This window comes from Ptychodera flava, chromosome 5, assembly GCF_041260155.1.
Source record: "Ptychodera flava strain L36383 chromosome 5, AS_Pfla_20210202, whole genome shotgun sequence".
Taxonomy (NCBI): domain Eukaryota; kingdom Metazoa; phylum Hemichordata; class Enteropneusta; family Ptychoderidae; genus Ptychodera; species Ptychodera flava.
The window spans coordinates 331,906-353,562 of NC_091932.1; the positions used below are offsets into that span (position 1 = coordinate 331,906).

The 21,657-nt window shown below is 37.5% G+C and overlaps 1 protein-coding gene and 1 long non-coding RNA gene across 3 annotated transcripts in view; one reads left to right on the forward strand and one right to left on the reverse strand.

Annotated features, from left to right (window-relative positions):
• Positions 1-21,657, forward strand: part of LOC139132394 (glutathionyl-hydroquinone reductase YqjG-like) — an 87,479-nt gene that overhangs the window by 23,205 nt on the left and 42,617 nt on the right. The gene's annotated exons all lie outside the window — the stretch shown is intronic.
• LOC139132395 (uncharacterized) lies at positions 1,395-5,183 on the reverse strand. Its single transcript, XR_011552270.1, has 3 exons — positions 4,734-5,183; positions 3,958-4,064; positions 1,395-3,278 (listed from the first exon to the last, which is right to left on the reverse strand). It is a non-coding gene; the product is annotated as an uncharacterized lncRNA (long non-coding RNA).

Here is a 21,657-nt window from a genome sequence, read left to right on the forward strand (position 1 = left end):
TTTTTTCTGATTTAATGGGTAGTGTTATGGGCCATACTTGACAAATGGCTGATGTCTGACGAAAATTTGCACACATGGCATCCCAACTTTGAGCTGCTTTTGAAGAAACTATGCAGGTTTAAGTTGCACAGACATAGGAATGACAGAGTGACATCGTGAAATGCTGTCCAGATTCAATCAGACTGAAGTCTTGCATTACTTTTTTGAACAAGTGTCAATTAGTACCTGGACCATTTTTAGCTCGTATTTGGTATGTATATACACACCAAAAAGAGCTTATATGGTGAGTCATGTACCGTATGTATGTATGTATGTATGTATGTATATATGAGACGCGTCACGCAGAAAGGTACCTAATGGTCAAAAATATCAATTTTGAGTTTTTTGTATATTATAAAAATGCACTTTTTCAGCTTTCATAAGATATGTTTCTTTGTAAGATTAGGGCTCCCTAACTTGGCAAAAATGTACCTTAAAATTTGGCTCCCTAAGTTAATCATTAAGAAATAATAATGGTTTCTTTACTCAAGGTGAAGCTACATCAGATACCAAGTGGTCAGCTCAGTGAATAAATCATTTATGAATAACAAATCCTTTGCCATAGATTTATTTCCTTTATTTATTCCAATGTAATGCAGTATAAAGTGATTATTTTCTTATCAGGATTATTCCATTATCATTACAGCGGCACAGGTCTACTTTTTTGAGGTTGCCTACAACTCTTGCTTTATAAAAACTTGGTATTTGATTTTTTAATTCATATCAGCTATGAGAAGAGAGAAATCAATTTCAAAATAACTATATACTACACCTAGTCATGTGAAGATAATGCTAATGTTTTTACTTTGAGGATGCATTTTCATTCCCAATTTGATGTGATTAACACTGAAAGTGTGAATGGAAACTGAAAGTCAAGTGTGTTGTTCTCCCTTGATGTTTATAGGTACTTTTATAAGTGATTTAGCACTTGATGTTTTATGTGCAAGACTTATGAGTATGAAATGGATGAAATGACCCCAAATGTACATGATTGTGTAGATGATTGATTCTGTGACAGTCTTCACAAACACTTTTCGATGTATAGAGGGCGCTGTGTAACTCCTTCCCATCACATCAAGGTCAATGACAGCTGTTCACTGTTTGTGTTTGTGATAAACTGTAGCAGGCTGTCTGAATTCCACAAAGAGTAAGTATTGAACACATGTAGTGAACTGGAAATATTAATGTTGAAAATATGTGTTTCAGTTGAATGTACTTTCTTGGTCAAACACAACATTTGCCCACATGAAAGTTTAGCTGAAATACAACTTTCAGCCTCATCAGAAAAAGTTTAGGAAATTAAGGAAAAGTTTGAGTGTGTGTGTCCATGAGAAATTGACAGAGACAAGTTATACATTTAAATTGGTCTGAGACCTATATTAAATATCACACAATGAACAAAACTCATACTTGAAACTATGAGTACATCAACTGTTCAAATTTTACAATACAGTTTATGATTAGTCAAGTCAATTTCAACATTTTACTTTATGATCATACCTGTGACCCTGATGTTGGTTGCCATTGTTGGTGTGTACGTGTGTACGCTGACAAACAACCAATGCTGCTCTAAATGTATGAAGATTAAACTCATTCATCTGACAATACAAGTAAATATAAGGTGTGACACATGTAAAGACATAATATGGTACACGTAAAGACGTTGTGTAGTACATTTTCACTATGCATACATTATACCACTGTCTCAATAAACCTTTGACCAGTATATCACCATTCAAGTTCACTAGAATTGAATAAAATAAAACAGAAAAGTAATTTTCATTTACAAAATGACTGTCAATACTGTTCTATCTTGAACACACTCAGATACTCTGATTACAATTCATTTCAATTGTAATAAACACTGCTATCTAAAACTAGATAAAGTTTCATGTGATGTCCAGGACACATCTGAAAATACTCTATGGCCTGGGACAGGTTGTATCCTTCAAATGATCTGGAATGTACGGTCTGATCTTACTGTACAAATACCGTTTCCTTTGAACATTAAAACCAGGTGTGATGAGCATATCTGGTAAATGTTGTGAATTCAAAGGCAATTGCACATCCCTCTTTCTGAGATCATACTTTACCTCATCACTGTTTAGTTGATCTTTCACAAACACAACACCTGGCTCTGACTTGGTAAACTTAAAAACACTAAATTTGGAAATACCTCGAAGTGGTAAAAAAAACTGACTGAAAAAATCCACCCAATCATACCACTGAAATCTTGGTGCATCATCTGTTGGTAATTGATATCCATCAGCAGTATTGCACTTTGCTGATTTATTTACAACATTAACCAATTCAGCTAAACTATAAATATCAGAACGTCTATACAATTTCTTTCATAAACCAAAACAAGCATCATTTATACACTTTGTGTGACCAACTTCCATAAAGGCTAATGTGGCATTATCATGTAGACCTACAGCACATCTCCACAAAAGATAGTGTATCATTGTTTTATTTTTGTTTTGTCCAGGACAATTATCACAATGAAAAATAGCACCTTTCTCACCAACACTGTATGTACTCAAATAGTGGTGTAACATGGAAATTACAGTATTTGGTCCATGAGAGTTTGTACCATCTATGCCAATTGTTTGACTCTCATCCAAGAGGTAATTCACCTGCTTTGGTGTACCTTCATTATTGATACCAAATAAATGAATTTTCCTGAGAGATAAGAAATAAAATGGACTGATTTGATTGGATAAATGAGGGATCAAAATACTCTGAGCAAAATCAAAAGTGTAATGGACTTTGTATAAATTGACTGAGCATGGGCCACCATTTTCACTATCATTTTCAACCTGGTTATCTAGCTCTTCATTTGCTTGTTTTGTGCAATTCATGTAAAATTCACGCTTTTGTTTTGCTGTCTCTAAATGTCTAGAGAATTCAGTCACTGCTTCTACTTTTTCAACCTCAGTTCTTGCATGTGATACCTTTTGTCTGAAATGCTCACATTTTGGGCAAATATCAGTTCTTGGAGTCAGTATTTTGATGTGAGGTACACACTCTCTCCAAAGATTCTTGAATAGTGTGAGTCCAACATATTGATCACCTTTGGCTTCACAGGTTTGCTTGTAGCTCATGTGAATGTCTTCTTTCCTTGTACTTGCAGGTAAGTATACAGGTGGGTGTGAGTCACGGCCACTTGGGGCAGCTGCCATAGGAATACCGTTTGACTCAGCGAAGCTTTGAATAAATTGCACAGCCTTGCGAAGTGTCTACATGTGAATAATAAAAATACAAACTCTTACAGTTTACATATTGTATGTTGTTTGCATGAAAAATTAGTTCAATGTTCAGTTCATGTCAGATGCCTTATATTTCTTTGTTACTGAAACAAAATATGGTATAATGGAGAAAAATTGATCAGCAAACACATCATGACCAGCCTGGTATTACAATTTATATACAGGGGGTTTCTGTTCATAAAACATTTCTAAAGCTGAATCTAACTCAGTTAGTTATTGTAAATACTATTGAAGTGGAACATTTGAAGAGTTTGTATAGTATATCTGGAAATATCAAGCAGATCTTGATCTGTAATATATTGAAGGACAATTGTTTTGCATTTTGTTTGGCAATATGCTAAAACTGTGAGATGCATAAATACACATTTGTACTTTTGAAAAACAATATAGTCATAGCAACTTGGATAAACCACACCAAAACAGTATATATCAAAACACATTAGCACTTACAGCACTTTCAATTGTAGTTCCTTGTTTTAAAACATGACATACATGTAGAACAATAAAATATAATGGGACATGAAAAAAATGTCTTTTCAATGAATTATGAAACATGAACATGAAACTGTACGTAGCTCCAAACACCCTTCAAGTGTCCTTCTGCAAGATCACAATGTTGCATTAAAATAAGCTTTCTGAAAATATTTACCTCAAATGAAAATGCATTTGGAGGCCTTTTCCCTTTGTTTCCATGTCTTCTTGGCACAACACCGTGTTCAACATAGTGCTTCTTCAGATTTCTTAATTGCTTATAGCCTGAGGGTAATGAAGTTATACAAAATACATCAATGGTACAAAAATGTAACTGTGAGACTTAACTTTCAGAATGTATGTGTTCACTGATATTTTGATTTCCACATAACATTATCATTCAGGTTGGACGTGAACCTAGGATAATCTAGATAATTTTCTTTGTATTAATCTGACATAACATTTAGGTTGTAATTGTGATACTGACACAATCTTTTTTAAACCTAAAACCTACGCGTAGATCAGAATCCATCGCAGACATTTGAAAGGTTTTGTTTTTCAAATGTCAATGCCCTGAATGTGAATATACCAATTAAATCAATGATTTACCGTTCTCGTAAAACCTGTCTTGACAAATTATTTTCATACGTGAAAAAATATAATCACTCGGCCTTGATGGCTCAGACATTGAACAACTTCAACAAGGGCATGAGGTCTTTGGCTAGACTCTATACGCTCTAGCCACTTGAAAAAATCATGGCTGCTGAACTCGGCCTTAAAATGTCACCTCAAGCTGAACAGTTCTGAAATACTAAAGCTAAAGGTGCCTGTCATTGTCACACAAGTAAAATTTTTGTTGAAGAGCCGATTTTACACTTTGTTATGAGCAATGACACTCAATCCAACACAGTTTATAAATTAATCCTATTGACTGCAATGACTGAGTTTACCTACCCACAACGTAAATAAACTGCCAGGCTGTTCGACACACTTCAAGGCCTTCAAAGTCGTACCGAAATCACGCTATTTGCCTCTTCCCTCGTCTTGTGGAGTCTGCAGTATATTCCATACCTTGGAGTTTTGAAAGAACCAGAATTTCTTTTTGTTTTTGTCAAACTCGAGCATTTGAAGGCGATGTTCGTAGACACGGTTGACGTTCAGTAGACGATAGCACTTGTTATTACATCCACAAGCTCGTTCAAAGGTATTTAATACTATGTCCTTGCTTGACACGTCGACTTCCCCACCTTGTGAAGCATGATCCTGGCCATCTAAGGTATGCAGATAATCCTCAACAAGTTCTTGTGAATTTGCTTCTGCTTCATCCACTTCGTTTTCACTATCATTGATGTTGATCGACTGTTGAACTTCCGGGTCGACCCCAACCTCGCCCTCAGAAACATCACCCAGGCTATCATAGTAACTTTGTCATCTTGTGAACCTTCTAAAATTTCCTGAGAATACTGGTTTACTGTATCTTGCAATACAGTATCGACTACAAAAAAGCTGTCGCTATCAGTAGTGCCTGCCATGTTGAACTATCAACTAAAGAGCTTGCAGCAGACGACACTGGACGTTCCACCTAATTAATAATCCCACCAACATTCTACCGCGCCGCGAACATGCCTACGTTACGTGTGACCACAGGCGACCCAATAAGTTCTGAGTTTTTCACACTGTTTTCTCTATCATTTTCTCTTCTTTCTTCATGCTCTGAATGATCGGAATAAATAAAATAAATGGTTTGTATAACCTAACCTAGCCTCTGTGACTCTTTATTTATTCTACACTCCATTACAAGGGCGTATATCTCTCATACACACATGCTGTAATTAATTAGTCAACACAACTAATTATGCTAATCCGTGGACTTATCAGAGGTTGGTCAACATCGGAAAGATAGTGATGTTAATGAAAAAGGAGATGGTATGAAGATCTTGGGAAACATGTCCCGAGGACGTCCGTAAACCTAGTGGACGCTTATATATTCATGATATGCGCAAACAAACACTGCCATTATTCAAAATAAACGGGAAGTTAGATCGAAAGGAACGCTGGAAACGCGCATGCTTTTCGTTGCCAAGCGCCAAATTCTAACATAACTAATTATGGTCCTGCTCCATGTAACAAATGCCACCCAGAAAGTATCGACCGACCAAGCAGAAAAAGATTGCCGGAGTGGCCGTTTCATGAGTTTTTCAACAAAATTATATAGATGTATGTTTCACGTCGTCGTTTTCTGGGAGTGTATATACCAAGTATAATTTACAAACTGCGTCGTGATTCAAGGCACAATGGTGACACATTAACAGGAGCACACACTGGAGAATTTTGGCCAGCACTGTGATTTTTTTAAACCAGTCACCTTCATTTCTCTGCACTCGCTATTAACTCCATGTCTACCGGTAACATATCGTTATTTTCTGTCTCAAAGTACGTACCAGCAACAGGCCTTTGACGTCAAAGTCGGTTGTTTTCTGGTATACGGTAGCAACCAAGCTCATGACTAGAATGACTCTACGGCGTCAAAGAGTTAATCTCGCCGGTTACTTTTTCGCCTAATAAAAGAGAGTTGGTCGCTACATGGAGCTAGTTTCTAGCTCCATGGTCGCTACTAGTCTAAGGAATTCATCGATTTTCAATCGCGCCTTATACTGTTTGTGCACAAAATTCCCGAAGTGGCGCACGGGCTATGAAACTTCGTTTGTACTGTTAGGCTAGCTTTGGGTCCATAGCTGTGGTGTTTTCGGACGGGATTTCTGCCTTTTACGGCTGGTTTTGATTTTAACGTCACCACCACAGCCATGGGAACGTCCATGTTCTGCCCGACAGCACGCTTGTCGCAACTTTGTTTGTCGATATTTCGAAAATTTTCCACCCAAATTGCCAACACTCATCGACAACATGGTTATTAGGGGCCTACCACTACCAGAAATCCGCTCAAAAATCACCAAACTATCGCCGTTTTCCAGCTTTTCCCGACATGACTACTCGCAGACCGTTCTTTTTCTGGCGTACAAGCGATTGACGAGGCTCAGTGCAGCCCGTCACTAAAGTCACGTCAGCGGTGACCCCCGGGCGGTGACCTCGCAACATCGACACACAAACTGACATCACCGATGATGTCGGCCACTACGTTAAGAAGCCTGTGAGAATTTTTACCAGCACTGTGAATTTTTTAAACCAGTCACCGTCATTTCTATTCACTCGCTATTATCTCCATGTCTGCCGGTAACATATAGTTATGGAGAAGTTTAGTTACACGTAATTACGTTCCATCATCAGCTGATCAGTGATAACCATACGTCGCGTACGTGTAGAACATACGTTCGGAACGGCAAACAAAACCTCTACACATACAAAATGTGGTCATAATTACGTGTAGTATTTTTTAGATATTCTTGATTATTTCCGCGAATTTAGACAAGAAACCTTGTAAACTATCATGGAAAACATCTTTGATACCATAATATTTCGTAGAGTTTGCACCAGCGTAAGAAGTACTTGCTATATGATTTCCTTACATGGACGAAATGTTGTTGTCTCATTCCACTTGTTATCTGACGCCGCCCCAAAGAGTTCTCCAAACCATATAAAAAACTGTATCAAAGAAAATCGGCTGATTTAATTCGAGGATACGAGCTAGAATATTCCTCATATAAAATTAATGTTTCTTAAAACTCAAACGAATTTCCAATGCTTGTGGGAAAAAATACAGCAAAATTATTAAGGCAGACCACCGTCCCTCCACCCACGGACGGTGGGCAGACAAAACCTTAGCAACACCACCCGATTGAGAGAACCACGCTTAACCACGTACACGAACTTTGGCCCTAGTCAAAATCAGGCTTGTCCCCGGGAAATATGTTTACAAGTTTGCCCACATATAAACAACGTAAAGGTCAAAGGTTTCAACTTCCGACTTCCTGCTTTACGGACGTCCTCATGCCATGAACTGCAGGCAAGGCACTGGCAGGGTTTGCACTGTTCGCGACCATTTAAACGTTTGAAATTAGAGTAGCTGACTCTCCTCGGCCATCAAAATACATTGGCTGCAGTAGATTGTGGATAAATGGTCATGACTGGCCGCAATTTGGTAATTTCTGGACACATTTCAGGAGAGCTTCTTACCTTCCCGTTTTAGTAACCATTCCTATCTTTCGCGATGTTGACCAACCCGTAAAATCCCTGATAAGTCTATGGATTAGCATAATTAGTTGTGTTGACTAATTAATTACAGCATGTGTGTATGAGAGATAGTGTAAAATAAATAAAGAGTCACAGAGGCTAGGTTAGGTTATATAAACCATTTATATTATTTATTCCGATCATTCAGAGCATGAAGAAAGAAGAGAAAATGATAGAGAAAACAGTGTGGAAAACTCAGAACTTATTGGGTCGCCTTTGGTGTGACGTTCTAAAGTGCCGCTGGCTAATTTGCATGACAATGTCGTTAGGTACCTTTCTGCGTGACGCACCTCATATGTACGGTATGTATGTGCGGATGTATGTCCATCACACGCAAAAGCTCCCAAACCGCCACACCTACCGTCACAGTATGTGATGTACGGGTAGACCCAGGGGTTAAGATTTGACGTTGTTCAAATGAACATGTCAGTGTCAAAAATATGCAAATGAGGTAAGAAAAAGGGGAAATTCTGCAAATGTGCAGGAGTGGTGGCAGTTGTGCATTTCCTTTGACAATTACCTCAGATACCATATTTCTAGTACAACTTGGTTAATTTGTTCAAACTTTTGTGTGAAATTGTTAATATTATATTAAAATAAATTTTTCATTTTTCATAAAAAATATCTTTTGCAAAACTGTTGTACCACAGGTGTAATTGCTTTCGTAATTATTTCAGGTTTTGCTGGGTGCTTAAAATTATCATATTTCCAGCACAATGCATCTGACACCTACCCACCATCCCCTGGGCTGTAAATAATGATGGCTGTTTAAATTACACTCTTCCAAGGACTAGTGGCATATTAGTTTATTCACACATGATATCAAACCAAGGTTTTTTAAATTGAACCCATTTACCCCTCTTTAAAACTGCAGAATGTGAGAATGTGTTAATGTGCTGTAATTACACTTTGTAGTTTTCATACTTGACACATCAGTAATTGATAAGGCCTAGTAAAATAGTAGAACTGTTCTTTGAAAGACCGCTTCTTTATTTGCCAACTTTATCTTATTTGAAAATGCTGCAAAATCATATTTACTCTATGCTTCTTCATTTGAGTTTCTGTTGTTGATAAAGGAGTGACTCTGGTTTTCTTTGATAATTACCAATTCATTGACTAGACAATTTATAGCATAAATTATTTTGGAAACATATTTATAAAATTGATCGCCATAGCTGTTGTCCACTTTAATATGAAAATCTATGAAACAATGTTTCTGGGTTTTTTTCTGGCTGAAACTTTAATCATAGACTCTCGAGAAAAACGGAACAGGCAACTGCTGAGGTTTCTTAGTGCGATCTATCTTGGAATACATTAAAGTTTATTTTGCCAAGTGGTCCCCAACAACAATACTTCGTACTTAACACTGAATCTCATTAACGATCAAACTGACGTTCTGAATATGTACACTTTGCTCTTGCATGGCACGTTCCGAGTAATGACACAGAGAATTTTGAGGGTTTTTTGATACTAGTCATGGTGAATGTTCTGGTAACGATGAAGATCACATTTTGGATTCAAGCCGAAGCAAACGGGAAAAAAACAGACGATAAAAACAGTGTACATTTAGCCATAGACGCTACAGAAAACTCTTGCGAGGTATCGACAACATAAGTTTACATTCCCTACCATAAAAATCTCCGATAACAACAAACATTTACAAGTTAAACAGCTTTACACTTCCCCAGTCCTGCGAAACAAAAATCTGATCTTTATTTCATCTGTCACGCAATATTTGACGAAAATCAGGGAACACAAAAAATGACTACTCCATCTGAGCTCAAATACACGACCTCTAACATTTTGGTACTGTTTTAGCCTAAAGAAACACCAAAGTTCGGATAAGCTACACATGTTTACATCCGCAAAGTACTAGAAAATACATTTGTAACACTGACTTTCGCTGTCAGGAGAAACTTCGCGATAAATCGGGACTATCCATCGGTTGATGGAGTCAGAAGCGGTAAGGTAGACATGCATTTACACAAAGCTGAATGCTGTCCTCTTAAATTTGGCCGTTCACAGTTTTCAAACAACAACATTTCAGTAGTTAACATACATACTTTACGGAATCATGGAGCACTCCTCGCACAGAAAATATTCCGACGGTAAAAAAACTGCAAAAACGAGGGAAAATTCGGAGATACACGGACGATTGCGGAATGTAAACAACTCTGTGATGTCAACTGCTGTTAAGTCTGGAACTGCAGCGGTATGTGTTTCAGATTTCTATTCGAAACTTTGTCACTTTACAGCAACATACTGACTCCCTGCAGACTTCTAGTTGCATTGAATCCCGCTACCAATATGTAAAAAGTACTTTAAAACCATTTTGACGAATTCTTCTCAAAATAGTTGTAACACTTTTATTAGCTACTATAGACTATAGTCTATAGAAGCTATTGGGATGGGTATCCGTCCGGCGTCCGTCGTCAGTCTGTATGTATGTATGTATGTATGTATGTATGTATGTATGTATGTATGTCCGTTTGTGAGGCGTCCGTCCACTCAAATATCTTGAGTACTGCAGTACTTACTGATTTGATATTTGTTGTGTAGATGACAAATATGATTTTGAGAAACTAATTTTTTTAATTTTTTGATATTGTTGAAAATAGGCAAATTAATGCCAAAAAAGGTGTTTTTGGTAAAAAATCTTCTTCTTCATAACCGCTGGTCAGACAGCTTTGTTATTTGGTATACAGGTCCCTAGGGATAACCCAACTTAGATTTGTTCAAATTGTGATGAAATGTGCAAATGTGTATTTTTAAGGAATTTTTTGTCATTTTTGGTCAAAGTTTGACTTACATTGTATGTAATTCTTTTACTGTATAAACCCTATCAATTCACCCAGAAAAAAATAATTAATATGATTTTAAATAATTGAATTAATTAGGAAATCATCAAAGCCAAAATAATTTTAGTGTGGAATTATCAGAAAGTTCAACTTTTTTTTTGACAGTTCATAGTGAATTGAGGATTAAAACATGTAAAGGCAACTTTCCTGAATCCCAACTTTGATGTATTCTGAACCACCATTTATGTTATCTAAAAGAAATTGCTCATAATAGTTTGTCATGATAGCGTGGTCAAATAAATAGAGATAGAGAAAGTTCTCATTATCATTTATGGTTGACTTGGTAAGGATAAAATAAGTTTACTTTTTGAGGAAAAAAATAGAGTGGTCAATTAAAAGAGTGGTCAAAGTGATAGGGTTTTTATGGTAAAGCTGGGCTGTAAGATTCCTCATGTGCTATTTATAGCAATTATGCAATCTGTGTAAGCAGTGCAATGAAAGTGTAACATGATTCCTTATAATGCTTTTGATGACCTTGAACTTCCTAAGTTTCAAACATTTGTCTCTTCAGTGTGCTTTCTCTGAGTACGTACAGTCTCAACTTATTCAACAGAACTTACTTACAATGTTAATTTGAAAGTTAAAATGTGCTTGGTTAATAGGATGAAAATACTGATATTAAAAGATAACCAGCTCAAGATTCTTTATAACCTGACAGATATGCTGTTTTGTTATGACGTAAATCCTGATTTAAGCAAGTCTTGTTTACTTTAATTAGAATGTAATTAACTCTCGTTTATTTGCTATTATAGACTAATATAGTCTGATGAAATATGCAAATCTGTATTTTTACGGAATTTTTTTCCATTTTTGGTCAGGCCATCCTGAAATGAGCTATCAAAGATATCCACCTTCTTCATCAATACATGTGTCACAAAAGGTTATTCTCTACATAACACAGCAGAACTCTGTCAACTGTTGAGTCGCTTGTTTTTTCAAAACCGCTGGTCAGACAGCTTTAATATTTGGTTTACATGTCCCTAGGATGACCTTAGTGAGATAATTTCATACAGTCAGGAAATACTTAATTTTGTATCCATGTCTATAGTAGCTTCAGGGACTTTGGCCCTATGTTTTCTTAAAATGGACTTGTGGGTAATCCGAAATAACTTGTAATCCGAAAACATTATTACCGTATACCTGCATGCACGTGTCTATGAACCGGACGTTGTGCGGTCGATCGGGTCCAGCTTCATTCCGTCCCCGACCCATTAACACCTCTTAATTATTCCAAGATAGATCGCAGGCTGCTAATCCCATAGACCCTTTGTTCTCTGTCACAGTTGCCTGTCCCGTTTTTCTCAAGAGTCTATGCTTTAATTAGCATTGATAAACTGATATGGCATGTACTTTACAGTTGAAGCCATTATTCTTCGCTGGGCAAGTTGGTAATTACCCACCAATTTAGCTAGCCATATACCAATATACCAAGCCAACTTCCTAAGCTAAACTCTGTTTCCCTATCTGGAGCAGCAAGATGAGATCTAAACAAACACAGCGGGTAATGAATTTTACAACCAGCAATGGTGATCTGAAAACTGGGATGAACCATTTACATCAATGTACTCAAATTTCCGCTTCATGTTTCTGTAATTTAATAATAATAATAATAATATTGGGTTCTTATATAGCGCACATATCCACAATACTACATGTGATCAAGGCGCTTTTTACAATTATTATTACCCCTGGTCATTGGACCTTATATGATACCACTCAACTCCCTGGGGAGCAAACTACAGCTCACATGTGCAGCCGATAAGCGCAGCAGAGCTAAACACACACATTACAACCACTGTCCTACCAGGTACCCATCACTCCTGGGTGGGGAGAAGCAATGAGGAATAAAGTGCCTTGCCCAAGGACACAACACCACAGCCATGCCGGGGCTCGAACTCGCCATCCTTTGATCGTGAGTCCACTGCTCTAGCCACTGGCCCATGATGCCTCCAAAAGCTGGTCAGAGAGAGTTTTAGGTTTTGATTTTGTATGTGTGGCTTAATTCATTGTGTACCGGTAGTATGTTAAATATTATTCTGATTGCCGGCTGGTTTTTCACGGTACAAATATTCCAAGGAAGGTACATATATTCTGTCTATATTTCACTGGCTGCTATCAAAGGTTTCTTCACCCACTAAAAATTAAACAACCAGTCAAACTTTTTGATTGTGGCCTTCCAGGATGTTTTGGGCAATGGTATTGAGAGTGAGATGGGCGATGACATGCTGAAGTGCCGTCTGTGGTGCATTTATTTTCCAAGTGATACTCACCATGTTATGTGTAAATTTGAATCTTTGCCACATGTTTGCAACTTCATTGAAAGTATTATGATCAACATAATGAACAATAATCACCGCCGATTAATTCTAAAAGGTCTTAAAGTATACAAATATGTAATTAGCTGAAATAAAAATATTAAAGTTCTTTGACTGCTGTCATTGTATCACCACTTTATATAGCATGTGTAATTACCTTTGGCCAAGTCCTTAAGCCATATATGCCAAACTGTGAATTAAAGCTCATTAGATATGCAAATTATAATTGAGTTGACATGAAAATGTGAAATGACTTTCGATATTGTTTTAACCTGGTATAATCATCAATGTACATAGCATGTTTTGCTAACTTTGATCAAGTAAATCCAAGTATATATCCGTAATTAGAAAAGATCATTGAAAATGCAAATTAGGAATTGGCTGAATTGGCTTAATGACTTTCAATAATGTTGTATTAGAATATCTTTAATGTATATAGCAAGTTTCATCAACTTTTGTCCAGTCAATTCAGATACATGTATATCCCTAATTAGCAAAGTTCATTTAATGTGCAAATTAGGAATTGGCTGAAGTAAAAATGTCTTTTGACTTTCAATAATGTTATATCATATTATCACATGAATTGGCCTGTATCTCCACGTGTGTGATGCACACCTGCACAGATAACAAATCCATATTACCCCTGTTGTACATCATCAACCGAACTTTTTTTCCTGCAATGGTACGTGCACGTCGTGACACAGACCGATTTGTTGTCATCGATGGCGTGCTCTCATGGCATTTTGACAAAAAGGTGACCCAATAAATCAAGATATGGAAATATAGAAGGCATATCCAACAAAATTTCAACGAAAGCTCAACTTAATATGAGTACCGTATAATGGTCGGAAAAGCGACATACCGGTAGAAGGCACAAGCATAAAGTCATTTGATGAACAATGATAAATTTCCTTCATCACACAAATGTATTCCGTTGTTTCTCGATTGGAATCAAACCTGCAGCGTAAGGCTGTAGTGAAGATATAGGCTGTCGACCTGTAGCCTTAACTCTGCAGTGCAGCACTGTAGAATCTTATGTATTTCGAGAGTTGACTCGGACAACACTCACAACAGAACAGAGTTCCTGTCAAGTAGCAAAATTGGGATGTACCTATGGGCGATATATGTGTCACAGCAAACATCAAAGTCTATAAGACGAAAACATTGACGACTGAGATGGCCACCGGTAGATACCGGTGACAGCAGTGCCCACTACAAGCGTATAAGCTCACACTCTGTGTGTCATTGATCTGCATCATTCGAGCTCACCAAGGTCATAAACTTGTGATATTTTAAAAGAGACAATGATTGACACACGCACGTGACCGAATCTGTATGTCTGATTGGTGGAGATATCATTTGGTGTATCAAAATTTAGGCTTAATCAGATTTATGAATGAAAGACAGACAAAACTGAAATTGGCACGCGTATAAAAGCATCTGTTGACTGTGAAGAGAAAATGTATGCAATCATACATGTATGTAAGTGGCCGACCTCTGCCACTGGCCAAGTCGGTCGTTGTGGGCGCTAGCCTAACTGGCCGACCTCTTTGGTTACCAAATTATTTTGCAGTCTGTGAATGAGTGACCGAGTGACTCGGGTAGGCATAAGCTTACATCAGAATCGAGCTGATTGCAGCCAAAAGCAGTTAGAAAAGAAATTTGATTTTTAGCTCACATTTGGTTATACCAATGTGAGTTTATCGTATAAGCTGAAGTCGATGGCGTCTGTATGTATGTGTGTATGTATGTATGTATGTATGTATGTACGTACAGTATGTCCGTCAACATCAAAAACACGCAAACCGCTGCACATTTCAGCTTGGTATTTGGTGTGTGGATGCATCCTGGGCTATAGATGGGATTTTGTTCAAATGAAGTCTGCATTGCCAAAATTATGCAAATGAGCTTACAAAATGTGAAAATGGTCAAGAATTAATATCTCGAGAACCGCTGTTTTGATTGCTTTGAAACTTTGTGTGCAAGTACCATAGGTGAACCTTATACAGTTTTATAAATATTGTGAAGATATCCTTAATTTTGTATTTTTACTGAATTTTTTGGTGATTTTTCTCATTTTCAGTAAAAATTATTCTTCTCTGAAATCGCCAGCCCAATCGCTCTCAAATTTGGGTTTGATCTTTGCGAGGGTGTTAGTCTTATAATTTGTTGAAATTATGACAAAATTGGGAAAATTACTATTTTGGAGTAATTTTGTCATTTTTGGTCAAAAAATCTTAAGGTAAAGGGCCACGAATTCGGACGCGCACACGCTTTAGAACATTTCTGCGCAGATTTAACTCCAGCCTGCCGCAAATGGGTTATTTTGTAGCGCATGTATTTAACATCACCTGTCATTGTTGAAATTGCGCTTTTACCTAATTTTTTGACCCAGTCTCTTAGAAATACGTGTGACCTTTAACCTTGTCATATTTTGACCCCCTAGGAAGCTGGTTTTTAGCTCATATTTGGTTTTATATATAAATACCAAAAAGAGCTTCTTTGATGAGTCTGAGTGGCGTCTGTATGTCTGTATATTTGTGGGTATGTGCGGATGTATGTCCGTCACACAAAGGCTCCCATACCGCCAAAGCTACCATCTCAGTATTTGGTGTACAGGTAGATGTAGGGGTTGAGATGTGAATTTGTTCAAATTAACACATCAGTGTGAAAAATGTGCAAATGAGGTAAGAAAAAGGGAAATACTGCAAGTGTGCGGGAGTGGTGGCAGTGAACTGAATCAGCCCACACATCTGAATAAGAGGATTTTGACCTTTAACCTATTTGTATGCAGGGTACCTATTATGTTTGGGAGTGATAGCAGTAACTGAAACAGCTAATTTGTCATTTCCTGTCATTGTTTATGAACTGTGACATATTAACAGATCTGCTGAAACCATATGGATGTCTATTTTTGTACATCCATGGTAGAAAGATTCTCTGCTATGCATGTTGCTAAAGTTGACCTTCAGTACCTAAAGTTTCAGACCTTATTTACTTTTGTCATTCTTAATTTTCTGGTTTAAATATTTCTTGTTGTTTTTCTGGTTGTATTTCTTGTTGTTTTTCTGGCTGTACTGTGCAGAAATTGTCATAAAATCAATGCATAATTTTCCTGCACTGAACAGATAGAAATAACACTTATTGTTGATCTTTGGTATGTACCAATTCTGATCAAATTTGAGCGACACCGTATAATTGCGGTATTTTTATTCAATATGAGCGCAAAATTAACATTTCTCTCCATTTACATGGCACATATTACCCATTCACCTGGAGATATTGTAAAAAGTAGCGTTGTGACACCCTTTTATTAGCTCCGCTGTCAGCGACGCAGAGCTTATCAAATAGGTTGATTTTCCATCGTCGTCCGTCGTCGTCCGTCGTCGTCTGTCAACAATTGCCTTCTCCTCTGAAACCGCAAGTCCAATTGCTTTGAAATTTTATATGCAGCTCACTTGGGGTGACCTCACTTAAGTTTGTTCAAATCGTGGTGAAATTTGCATATTTGTATTTTTAAGGCAATGTTTGTCATTTTTGGTAAAAAAATCTTTAAAAATCTTCTTCAAAACTGCCAGTCAGATAGCTTTGATATTTGGTACATATGTCCTAGGGATGATCTATTTCGGATTTGTTCAAATTGTGCTGAAATATGCAAATTTGCATTTTTAAGGCAATTTTTGCCATTTTTGGTCAAAAAATTTATTTCTCTTAAAGTACTGGTCTGATAGTTTTGAAATTTGGTATACAGGTTTCTATAGAGGAACTAAGTAATATATGTGGAATTTCTGATGAAATCTGTAATTTTGTATTTTTGGGGCAATTTTTGCCATTTTGGTCAAAAAATGTGTATTTCCAAAAGTACTCATCTTATAGCTTTGAAACTTGGTATACAGGTTCCTACAGATAAACTAAATGGTATTTTTTGAAATTATGATGAAATCTGCAATTTTGTATTTTTGGGGCAATTTTTGCCACTTTTGGTCAAAAAATGTGTATTTCCAAAACTACTCATCTGATAGCTTTGCAATTTGGTATACAGGTTCCTACAGATCACCTTAATGATATTTATGGAAATTATGATGAAATCTGCAATTTTGTAATTTTGGGGCAATTTTTGCCATTTTTGGTCAAAAAATGTGTTTCTCATAAAGTACTGGTCTGATAGCTTTGCAATTTGGTATACAGGTTTCTACAGATGAGCTAAGTAATATATATGGAATTTCTGATGAAATCTGTAATTTTGTATTTTTGGGGCAATTTTTGCCATATTTGGTCAAAAAATGTGTATTTCCAAAACTACACATCTGATAGCTTTGAAATTTGGTATATAGGTTTCTATAGATGAACTAAATAATAATTATTGAAATTATGATGAAATCTGCAATTTTGAATTTTTGGGTCAATTTTTTCCATTTTTGCTTAAAAAATGTGTTTCTCAAAATATACTGTTTTCGTTTCTTGTAAGCCCTTGGGGCTGGGTGAGGCAACCAAGCTGTTTAAGACCACACATGACACTTTAATAAATAGATATAACATAGCATAACATAACTGCTCTAACAGCTTTGAAATCTGCAAATTTTATTTTTGGGGGCAATTGTTGCCATTTTTGGTCAGAAAATTTTATTCTCCAAAAAACTACTCATCAGATAGCTTTGGTTGACATGTTCTTAGGGATGATCCGATGTGATATATTCAAAGTATGATGAAATCTTCGATTGTGTATTTTTGCAGCTATTTTAGCTACTTTTTTCTGGCCACTGCATTGAGCTATCAGAGATTTCCACCTTCTTCATCAACATGTGTCAAAAATAGTTATTCTCTACATAAACACAGCGGAGCTATATCGGCCGCTAGGTCGCTTGTTAAAAGTGTAAACTAAATGGTATCATGTCAGGATTTTATTCGCCAAGTTTGGTCAAAATGACACCATTCAAAGCGACAGATAGAAAGTTCGAAAATTATGTATTGATATAGTTTCGATATCGTCATTTTGTAATCGATACTAATATGTTAAAATTTCTTTACAAACATCATGAAAACTATACATTCGATAGATATGGATCTTAAGTCTTGGTATTTATTAAAATTCACTCATTTGCTAAGCGTTATATAATTGCTTTCTTTAGTTTAAGTGAATTATATCATTTTTATTTATTTCTAACGACGCCATTTTAAGCCCGTTTCCATGGAAACGAGCTTGGTGACCCCCATTTTTACCTCGCGTGCGCATGCGCGCAGCGAGGTTATGTCGCAGCGATGTCTGTCTGTGTGTCTGTCTGTCTGTCTGTTGGTCCATTTTCTCAAAAACGGCTGAACGTATTTCAGTCAAATTTGGTAGACATCTTCAGAATTCAAATGGCTAGAACTGAAAAGGTTTTGGTGGGCGTGGCTTGGATATTAATGAAGTTATGAAAGTTTTATTTTTCTGTTACGCCGCGTATGACAAGTGAAAACAATCGACTGTTTGAGGGCGCTGTGAAATGTGCTTGTCCAGGTTGGCTACAGCTGGATAGCTCTGGTTTCAACCACGGTCCCTCCGTGTTTCAACCTCGTATTGAACATTAAAAATATGATATTTTATTACTCATTCAACTCACTATTCAAGATAAAATATCGTTTAGCAAATTAGCTTCATCCTTGGTAATTGATTGTTTCCCTCGCTGCTCGATCGCCAGAAATGAGTACATACGTTCTTAGCCCTGCGTACGATGCTGTGTGTTCCGCTACAGCTATTAATAGCCCCGCTCACCACAGCCCTGCAAAGACCCGTACGTAGAGTTGGTGACTTCAAATCCATTTTTGGACTTGACGTAAAAAGCCAAATTACTGCCGAAATTCAGCGTTCTTGGCCCAAGTCGTATCCCTGCCTACCGCAGCTACTCGATCGCTTCCAAAAATGCCAGTCTTTTATTCTTTTTTCGTAAATAACCGTCGATGTCGGCAACTCTCTCGCTAGCCCTGCGTACGTACGCAGTGTACGCTGTGCATTCCCTGTGTGCGTTCCTAACACACAGCGTACACTGCGTACGTAATACGTTCTCTACCTAGCCTCATGGCATGGAAGTGCTGATGAATAATAACTTTGGGTCAAAGGTATTGAAGTGTCCAATCAGGTTCGTGCACAGAGTCCAAGGCCATGACCTACTTCATGTACTGCTGCACTGTTTTGATTTTGCTTCGCCAAGAAACGTATTCGTCATTGTCCATAGAAGTATGTTTGCTCTCCTTGAGGTTGTTTGTGAAACAAATTCCGGGATAGGCCTTGGAATGCATACGATCGGCATCGCGGCAGTGCATGTAGCTAGCCGTACGAGTATGGCGAGAGTGTCCGGCTTTGGCTACGCCGCCTCCCACCTCCGGTAGGCGGCGTAGCCCCCGGCGTAGCCAAAGCCGGACACTGTCGCCATACTCGTAGGGCTATGCATGTAGCGTACCATGCTTGTGTAACTGCCGAGCTCAACGTGCATTCACGGTTGATACTCGTGTACAATCATGATGTGTTCATTCTGATGAAGATTCATAAGTCTTAGTTTTGCAGTCTTTTTTCCGTACGATAATCCTGACAATACGTGTTACTGTTAGACGAGGTGGCCATTTTATGATAAGTTTCAATACTGCACAGCTACATAGCGTCACTATCGTGTGATCGAGGTACAGCGTTGTTGAACGGGATACAGAAACTCTGCAGAGGGAGAAACGATCGTTGACATGAACAGTCAATGTACTTCAGCACGTAGTCCGCAGATAGCGGATCGAGAAAATAACAGTCTGTGTCTTTTAAGTTGCTTTTCAAGATTGTATTAGCTACAGAACCAACAATGACAAATTTTTCATGAGATTTCCATGTTGGCATTGATGTTAAATCAGGAGCAGTAGGCTAGCTCCTGCCATGCTCCTGCGTACAATAGGTCTGCGTTTCCCGGCGGTACGGTGGTAGGCCGACGGCTTGTACCACACTGTCCACAGGACAGCACGTGGTAGAGGCCGTGTGCACAACCTGTACGCAGAGCTTCGAATACACTAGACAGAGTTCGTGTTTCCGTAAATTAGGCATTGAACTTGACAATATAGGCAATAACCAGAATCATCGACCATCGCCTGACAAGTGCACCATAGTCAGCTGTACATGAGTTGCGTGGCGTGGTGAGCAGGTTCCCATGGGTATTTATTTTTGAAACGCGTACTTCAAAGGTCACGAACTCATTTTGCTGCTACACGGCGCGGCACAGATGATTGTATCGTTTTTGGGCGCATTGAGATACTGTGAAGTAGGTCAACTCGTTCTACATGGCAATTATATGTGAAATATGCAGAATTTATACGCAAACGCGACCTCTGCCAGTTAAGAGCCTGCTCAGCCATTTGCACTTGCATCGACAGATATTGTTGGATCATAATTTTTCAAATGGTTTCTTTTCTTTTTTTTCATTGCGTAATACAGTGGGGATAATGTCAAATTTAGATAGATTGGATTAATTTCGGGAATAAAAACAATGTAATGTCATAAAAGCCAATACCCCAAGAAGTACTTTACAAAATGTGCACGCGAGGCAATTCAGTTCATATCTGGTTTATTTCATTTTTTCACTTGCACAAGTTCCAAGAATATTTGTGCAAAGTTTCAAGAAAATGACACCACAACCTAATTTTGACGTAATTCGTAGTACTTCACCTTAAACAGTATTTTCTTTTTAAAACCCCTGGACAGACAGCTTTTATATTTGGTACACAGACGTACAGAGATGACAATAGTTAGATATGTGGAAATTGTCCTGAAATACACAAAGTTGTATTTTTAAGACAATATTGTCATTTTTGGTCAAGAAAACTTATTCTCAAAATTAATTGTTTGATAGCTTTGTAATTTGGTATAAAGTCTCTAGGGATGTTATCAGATACATTTTCTGCTCAAAGTGTTGGGAAACCCCCAAATTTGTATATTTTTGGTAATTTTCTCAGTTTGTGACCTTAAATGACCTACACCAACCCAGGATATGTTGTGAGACAGTTTTGAAAGCTGTGAACATAATTTTGTCATATTTGGTATCAATTTGTAGGAAAATTTGATTGAGAAAACAAAGCTTAGGTGAATTTTTTCATTGCAGACCAATTTTGCAACTTTTTATGTAAGACATACAAGAACTGATGAGAAATTTGGATCCAGGATTATTCCAGATGTTGTAATCACCGCCCACAGTGGAAGGCATTTAACCATCTGTAACTACAGTAGATTGGTGTTTGCATTAGAATGACAACACTCATGGCATTAAACTAAAAACTCCCCAAGGTTGTAAATACATTTCCTGTCATCTGGTGTTATGTAATACCAAGGGATGGAACATTTGATATTCAGGAGGGGGTAGCTAGAAGATTGATGAGGTAGCATTACTTTTCTACCAGATCCCTTGTACATTTTTTTACCCACTCCCACCTTTTCTTTTTATCAAACCTTCTCTGGCTATTTTTCGTTGTTGACATTTCCTTATGTATTTAGGATCTGCTTGTCCCATTGCT